At 43.6% G+C, this 8,300-nt stretch overlaps 1 long non-coding RNA gene across 3 annotated transcripts; it reads left to right on the forward strand.

Moving 5' to 3' along the window:
• The first annotated feature begins 1,158 nt into the window (after positions 1 to 1,158).
• Positions 1,159 to 7,916, forward strand: LOC310763044. Of its 3 annotated transcripts, XR_014548422.1 has the most exons (5): positions 1,159 to 1,262; positions 2,018 to 2,092; positions 5,001 to 5,128; positions 6,321 to 6,505; positions 7,243 to 7,916. It is a non-coding gene; the product is annotated as an uncharacterized lncRNA (long non-coding RNA). The 3 variants fall into 3 exon arrangements; XR_014548423.1 differs by lacking the exon at positions 5,001 to 5,128; XR_014548424.1 differs by lacking the exons at positions 1,159 to 1,262; positions 2,018 to 2,092; positions 5,001 to 5,128 and adding an exon at positions 5,804 to 6,143 and having other exon boundaries at positions 6,266 to 6,505.
• The last annotated feature ends 384 nt before the right edge of the window (positions 7,917 to 8,300 follow it).

Raw genomic sequence — 8,300 nt, forward strand, 5'->3', positions numbered from 1 at the left:
CACATGGTCTGTCAACTTAAGTTGCCATTCTTGTTTAGTTGGGACCTCTCTCGTTTTCCATGCTGGGGCTAACGAAACACAGCCCACATACATAACCTTTTTTGACACCTGGTGTCAAAACTACCTAGCTCTTCTGTGACTCAGGTTTATTAAGTCCATTGGCCTACTCCCCTTAAGTCCATTGGCCTACTCCCCTTCAGTCCATTGGCCTACTCCCCTTCAATCCATCCCCATCTTCATTTGCTTCATTGCTAATGCTGGCTGGTTACTATCCCAGCAAGGCCTCGTTGTCTATCGCCCTGCTTCAGTTTTCCATGTCCTGAAGCCCAGTGATATGGTTCACCCCACCCCACCAGGAACTCCTTGGGGACCTTCCCAGTGAAAGTCCCATCCCGAGGAGATCAGCTTGACAATCCTGAAGTCAGAGATGGAGTGACCTCAAAAAGCAAGGCAGATGCAAGGGGCTAGCCAACCTTCTTCTTCTAGCAGGGCTCCTGTGCTTTTGAGAGGCGGACAACGGAGGAGCCGCTGGCAGTGCAGCTGTTAAGGATTCCACCTTGCCTGTCCCCTTGCACGGCAGAAGGGGGAAACGCTTTGGTGTAAGAACACTTAATGATTCATCAAGTTAAGGTCGTTGATATCTTTCAAAATACCCATTTCCTTAATGGCTCCTCCTGTACTTAATGTCTTTAATAAAGATTTCATCCTTTTAAGGATCTGGCAGTACATTTTGGCATTCGTCTCCGAGCTGACTTCTTCTTTCTCACTGGGACCAGAATGTCTTTTTCCTTTACGTGGGAGTGGGGTGGGGAAGAAGAGGAATAATTATTTTAAAGCAATTGTACTAGGTCCTCTTGGACAGGGAATGGCGGAAACAGACTCAAGATACAGACAGGCAACGCAATGTGTTTAATGGGGCTTACTTCCAGGCAAGGGAATACTAGTCAGTAGACTAGTGAAACTAGGCTAGCCTCCCACCACCTTCCGAAAACCAGGTTTGAGAAGGAGGGCTCCAGCATCTTGTTGGAGGCCTGGCGCTTCCTCCCCAAAGCCCAGGAAGCTTCTGTCCAGCTTAGGGAGGGAGGTGTGATGCTTGTGATGTCACAAAGTCACCCCCATCACCCTCACAAGCTGCCCCCTCTAGCCTTAACTTTTCCCCTCCGAAAAATTTCACTGCATGCCACTGAAACAATCATCTACATATATCCAATCAAGGATCACCATCAGCAATGTTGGCAAAGACCTTGACCCATGACTGTGGAGTATTATTTATTTTTATTTACTACGTCTTATACTCCACATTTCTTCTGTCATGAAGCTCAAGACAATGCACATGGGATTCTGAGGCAATCTTGTTGGAATGTTGTGAATACTAGGAGAGGATATGTTGATTAAATATTATCCTTCCTCACTCATGCTTGTGAGACAGCAGCAGAATATATTCCCCAGCATAAGCAGGAAGCTAGTTGGTAGATTGGTTTGAATCTCTTTACTTAAGCAATCCAATCTGGCTTTGTCCAGATTGGGTTTTGTTCCTGGTAATAATACCTTTATTGTCATTGTACAACCTGTATACAATTAAATTAAATGAGCCTCCCCCCCCTAAAAAAACCACTCAATCTCTTATTGAACAACATACCACCTCACAAGTCAATTTCGCTATGTTATTTTCCATTCAACAGCCTAACAGCCCACGGATAGAAGCTATTTTTTAGCCTGTTGGTACGGCTGATTATACTTCTATATCCTGCCTGAGGGTAGAAGATTAAAGAGGTGATGGCCGGGGTGTGAGTCATCCCTGAGAATTTTTCTCGCTCTCCTAAGGCAACGATCCCTTGCGATGTCATCTAGCGGATTCATGATATCATGTGCTGTATTCACCACCCTCTGTAGAGACTTTCTGTCCATGGCTGTCAGGCCAGCATACCACACTGTGATACAATATAAAAGGACACTTTCTATTGTGGACTGATAAAAGGAGTTCATCAATTGTTGTTTAACATTATTCTTTCACAAGACCCTGAGGAAATGGAGTCTCTGTTGGGCCTTTCTGACCACCTATGTTGATTTCCCAAGTGAGGTCCTCACTAAGGTAAGTCCCCTTTTATTCCTCCTAAAAAGAATAAAACAACAATCTTCTTTTAAAAGTAATAAGAAGTTTACTCACGTTCAGTTCACAGTTGGATCCCTGAAGGCAAGCTTAGAGTTACAGAAAAGGGTTTGAGTTCATCCCATATGGGAATGAGCCCATGTCCTGGTGGCTGAGAATCAGCAGACAGCAAAATACATCAGTATCAAGAGATCATGCCATCAAGAAGAAGAAGAGTCAAAAGAGGAAGATGGCTGCATGACCAGCCCCTTTTATGGGGTCTCCCAGGGTCATGTCCACCTACCTGGTCACATGCAGGGGGAGGAAGCTCCAGACCAGGATTGACAGGAAGTCCTCCTGGCTGGAGTAACACCCCCCTGCGTGCCCACTCTGGGTAAACAGAAAGTGTTGTACTTGACTGCTTATGTTACATCCCACAAACCTCCCATCTGAACACTGGCCAGACCAAGATCTGCTTGGCTTCAGCAAAACAGGTACAATGTGCCCTTAGGCAATGCTGGTATTTATTTTACCTGCTCCTTTTCCTCATAACTTGGGGGGTTGGTTTGTGCATGGTTATGCATTATGACAGCTCCAGCATCCATTGGTGACCCCAGAACTAAGTCTACAGGTAGAGCTTCCACATCAGCTCATACACAGTGCTTTTCAGGTATAAAATACCCACAAGTCACTTCAACAGAAAGTCTTGATTTAAATCCAATCAAGAGAATAGTCACGGGATCATACCGAGGCTTTCAGCTAGACATCTTTAAAAATGCCATGAAAACCTACCAAAGATGAAACAAAATTCAGTGTGGCGACATGCCCACCATTTGACGTGTTATAAATTCTGTTAGGTTACCTTGCAGTAAGATACCGCGGATAATTAATAGGGATGAATGGAAAAGCAAGCAACACTTTAAAAGGGTTTTGGCAGAAAGGGGAATGAATGCATTACCACTCTTCTCTGCTGAACCCCTGGAGGGGATTAAGACATATGGAACAGATTCAGCAATAGATTCTTGGCATGTGCTGAGAGACCCACAGTGCCTAGGCCTCCGTAAACTTGCTCCAAATTCTTCAGCGTGTAGATGAAATGATGATACCACTGCCCTCCTTTGGGCACTGGAGACTTTGCAGTGCACGCCTCCCCATGCCCAATAATTAATCTTTCATATTTGGCAACATAAATAGCATTTAATTGTCAGTCTCAGAACTAAAAATACAACGGCTAGCTTATGCACGTCTCTGTAAAATCTCATCAGTAACAATAGGAGACTCAAATGTATTTCGTGTTAGCGTAGAACTAACCTTTGCGTCTCATTAGCAATCCGATCAAAGCCTCTCTTGCTAGGAAGTCGTCTTTCCTTCATGGCAACAAAGCTGTCTTTATTCACCTGTGCTTTCTGACAGGACCTTCAGTTTTCATGCAGGCTATATGTGCCTGCCTTCATATAACCACACCTATTCTCTCCCTACCTGTAAAAGTTGCTTCAAAACAGCTTTTTCAGCCAACTTCAACGCCTTATGCAGAGAATCAGGTTTCCTGATTAATGTAGTTAACCGAGTGATGTTTTCCAGCATTGTGGGCATTCTGATCATGCTTCAGGTGCAGGAGCAGCGTCATAAACAAGCAATCTGGAGAGTCATGTTAAGCAACCAGTAGGATGATTGATAGGTCTCGTGCATCCAAAACACGAACAAACTGGCTTTGGCAGTCAGACTGAATGGATGATGCAGTGGAAGGAGAAGCAGGGAACTTCCGCCGCTCACGGAACAAAGTGTCTAGTGACTCTAATCTTATGACACCTTCATGGCGCACAACTGCCTTCTGGCTTAAAAGACTTTTGACATGTGCTGCTGACACAGGCAGGCAGAGGACAGATGCACAGATATGTGCCTGGCACATTTCAGTCATTTTCATCACTGCATTTTCCAGTATCACGGCAAGTTAAAAAAAGAGATCAACACTGCGGCCAGAGATTTTGAATGTTGCAATAACTTCCCATATGTTAGCTCATTCGTCTGTACAACAATCCAGTGAGGTAGGTGCGGTTGTGTAAGTTTAAACAACAACCACAACACTTTTACATACTGTATATGCAGTCTTTTCTTCCTTTTTTTTCCTAGAGGAAAGTGTCTCACGGATTCGGAAGCTGCCTTTTAATGAGCCAGACCCTTGGTTCATCTTGTCCAGTGTACACAAAGTGGCAAGGGCTGTCCAGGGTTTTGGGCAGAGAGTATTCTTAGCCCTACCTGGAGAGGGCAGGAATTGAAGGTGTGATCATCTTCATTCAAAGCAGGTGCTCTGCTACTTGGGTCATGACAATTCATGTGAAAATTGGGGGGGGGGATAGATTTTTAGTTTCATTTAGGTAACTTTATCTGCAATGTGAAAAGGCTTGTCAGCCTGGCAAGTACAGTGGTACCTCTGGTTACGTACTTAATTCGTTCCGGAGGTCCATTCTTAACCTGAAATTGTTCTTAACCTGAAGCACCACTTTAGCTAATGGGGCCTCCTGCTGCCGCCGTGCTGCCACCACAATCTCTTCTTAAAAATTTCTCAGTCTCAGGTGACAACAAATGGGACTTCCTTCTTGCCTCCAACTCACAATGCTTTTCCAGTGGTTCAGTGGTTCATTGGTTCAGCTGTCAATCACTGAATATTGAGACTGGCAAGAACTGACTGGCAAGCAATCCAATAAATCAATAAATATGTGTACATGTGTGAACCTGGCAACCTGCCCTTTGAGGACCGTGGATCCATTAGATGAATTTTTTTTTTAAAGAGTGGTGCCAATGGCTTGAGGCACATAGCAGCCATGGGAAAGGTTGGGACCATAGTAAGGGCAAATGATTAAAAAAACCCCGTCCAGCTATGGTTCTGATCAGACTCCCCCAATTACTTTAGATCAGCTTCCCCCAATTAAGGGTCTTTCATTTGTTGCGGAACGCCAGCTCTTATCAGACCCTGTTAGCATGGCCAAAATGATCAGCAATTATGGGAGTCATGGGACAACAACATCTGGAAGGTAACAGGTATGGGAATGCTATTCTGAAGAATAAATCACACAAATGCTAACAATCACAAAGAGCACCATGTGTTGCGCAGCTCTGAATGTGAAAGGACTCTAATGTTGGGGGAGTCTATCTGGAGCGGAACAAAGGAGGCGAGAGGTTGCTCCAATCTACCTAGTAGTCCTTGTGACACCTTGTGGCTGAAAAAAAAATACAGCTTGAGTGTGGAAAATTGTTTTTCTTTTACACAACAGCCTCTCCTTTTAGTTGACTTAAAATAAATAAAGAATGACTTATTCCCTTTGATTGCCTGGGGGCAATCACTTGAAGTGCACGTTCCATTTTAAAGGTAGATTTGTCGAGTCTGTTGGTTGTCCTGGCAGGTGTCAAAAGGTCAGGTATCCACGCTGATTCCTTTAGAAGCATCAAAGTAATCTTTGATACCATGGGGACAGCCAAGTGCATGATTCATAATTAATACATTTTCTCAAGGAACTGAGCTGTTCCTGCTTATGAGCTGATATCTGAGTGATCTGGGCTTGTATCGCATTCATAATCTTCTCCCAGGCCTTTGGCCAATTAAACAACCAATGTCCTTTTAAACTGGGTGTGTTTTGTTCGTTACTATGGGTTAACACTCACCTTTTTGCCCTGCTCTTTCAAGGCAGATGTCTGCACTTTAATGCTCCATGTCTGTGTGTGTGTGCCACAAGCTTCCCCCATGAAAATCCACTCTTTAAAGATGAATTGGAGCAAAGACAATTTCCCACGGGTTGCTGTTTGCTCCAATTGAGTTTTAAAAAGCAGCTTTTCGTGTGGAAAGCTCCAGACTGCAGTGTTTCCCAAACTTGGGTCTCCAGCTGTTTCTGGACTACAACTCCCATCATCCAGCAAGACCACTGGTCAGGGATGATGGGAATTGTAGTCCAAAAGCAGGTGGAGACTCAAGTTTGGGAAGCACTGCTCCAGAGCAAAACAGGATGCTCATACCGAGAGCTTTAATTTGTGGACCATGCCTAGAAAGAGTGGAGGAAAGGTAAATGTGGATATGCTATGTATTTTTGTGTTTTTATATCGAAACCCCCCTGTGTTCCTCAAATGAAATTTAATAATAATAATAATAATAATAATAATAATAATAATACACCAGACTGGCAGTTTAGTAAAAACACTTTATGTACCAGTTGGTCTTCATCTGCTGTTTCCTTTCCAGAGCTATGAGCCATTTCTGCTGTTCTCTTGACGCATGATCTTTTACATGCTCCTCCGCCACTCAAACTTGGCACCAAAGCTGTGGGAAACCTACACAAGTGTGTCTGACCTCGTACTCTTGTGGAAAGCTCATAAATGGATTCTGGTGCTATGATTAACATCTGGAGGGCTGCCATAAATCAAACTGTATGTACTTAAGAAGGCTGGGCTAGTCTAATGGGAAACAATGTGCAGGAGCGATGAAAAAAATTAACCCGGGGCAGTGCAGATCAATGCAATCATATGATGCATCCCTTAATGTTCTGATCAGTGCCACTACGATAAGGATCACAGGAACTATCCAAATCTCTCTCTCTTAAAAAAACCACCATGGTCCCAAAGATATCTGACCGAAGCCTCTTGGGTTTTTAAAGGCTAATTGGCTGCAAAGATTGAATTGTTTTTGGCTGGTGAACTTGCTCTCCATTGGGTAGAATAAACTCTGCTCTTTATAGGATATTTTCAGCTGAAAAGGTTTTTTTATTTTTTTTGCTGCTTCTCAGATATTTGCTGATGGTTTGAATATTTGCTAAAGGGTTGCTGAATTTGATTAATGACTACATTTAATTTTAAGATTCATTTTTTATGTTTGTTTTAAGTTCTTTTCATTAGTTTGCCAAATGAAATATAGGTATGCGTTTCAAGCACATTCTCTGTCTATACCACTGAGGTATGCTAAATGCAATCATTGGGTTGTAGCCAACCATGTCATCCTATTAGCACAATAACTTCAATCAATACAATTTTTCCTGTATCACTATCTTCCAAGCTCATAGCAACCAGCTGTTTATCATGGGAATGCCCTGACTTTAATATCTGCATGCTGTCTCCATTCTTGGCAACGCTGAATTAAACTGGTTACTAATTCTATATCTATATAATAGGTATCGCCCAACCCAGCCTCCTCATACTGTGAATGGTGGGACAACTTTGCACCCAGCAATGGATGAGGTACAGGGAACAGACATGTGTACAAATTTTGTTCAGCCAGTTCAGTGTGGAGGCACAGCTCTGCTTGTTAGAAAGCAGAGGCAGGGAAAATTGTTACCTTCCAAACAATACAACTCCCATCATCCATTACTATTGGCCCTGGTGGGAGGGACTGATGGGATATGGAGTCCAACAGCACCTGGAGGGCCACGGGTTCCCCATTCCTCCTCTAGACCAAACCTTCAGGGCTACTAGGTCCAGAGTGGCAAGGGATGGAGTCTATTTTGAACTTGCCTGCCTTGCTCACCCAAAACTAATAGTCAGGGGAGGGTGGAGGGACCTGGTGAGGCCTCCCTTGAGGGTGAGCAGCAGTGAGGAACCAGGATTTGCTGGGTCACCTCATCTTGGGACTTACCGGTAGATGCTGAGCACAATTCAAAGGGTTGGTGCTGACCTTTAAAGCCCTAAACGGCCTCAGCCCAGTATACCTGAAGGAGCATCTCTACCCCCATCATTCAGCCCGGACACTGAGGTCCAGCTCCGAGGGCCTTCTGGTGGTTCCCTCACTGCGAGAAGTGAGGTTACAGGGAACCAGGCAGATGGCCTTCTCGGCAGTGGTGCTCACCCTGTGGAATGCTCTCACATCAGATGTCAAGGAAATAAACAACTATCTGACTTTTAGAAGACATCTGAAGGAAGCCCTGTTTAGTGAAGTTTTTAATGTTTGATGTTTTATTGTGTTTTTTTTTTAAAATAATTTTTATTGATTTTTCCATGTATGCTTCTTCTGACAATATATCTTTAACATTTTTTCATATTTCAACCCTCCTCCCCTGGACTTCCCTCATACTCCCGCTTTGTTTTATTTCCATATTGTTCACCCTGTGTATTGTTTCCCCAAAATTTTCTCAATACGTATAATCTTATTTTTTTGTTGTATACAGTTGTGATTGTTTACTCAAACCCAGCCAATGAGTCCATTTCTTTATGTTGCCTCTTCATATATGTTGTA

This window comes from Podarcis filfolensis (genome assembly GCF_964270895.1).
Source record: "Podarcis filfolensis genome assembly, chromosome: 5".
NCBI classification, from domain to species: domain Eukaryota; kingdom Metazoa; phylum Chordata; class Lepidosauria; order Squamata; family Lacertidae; genus Podarcis; species Podarcis filfolensis.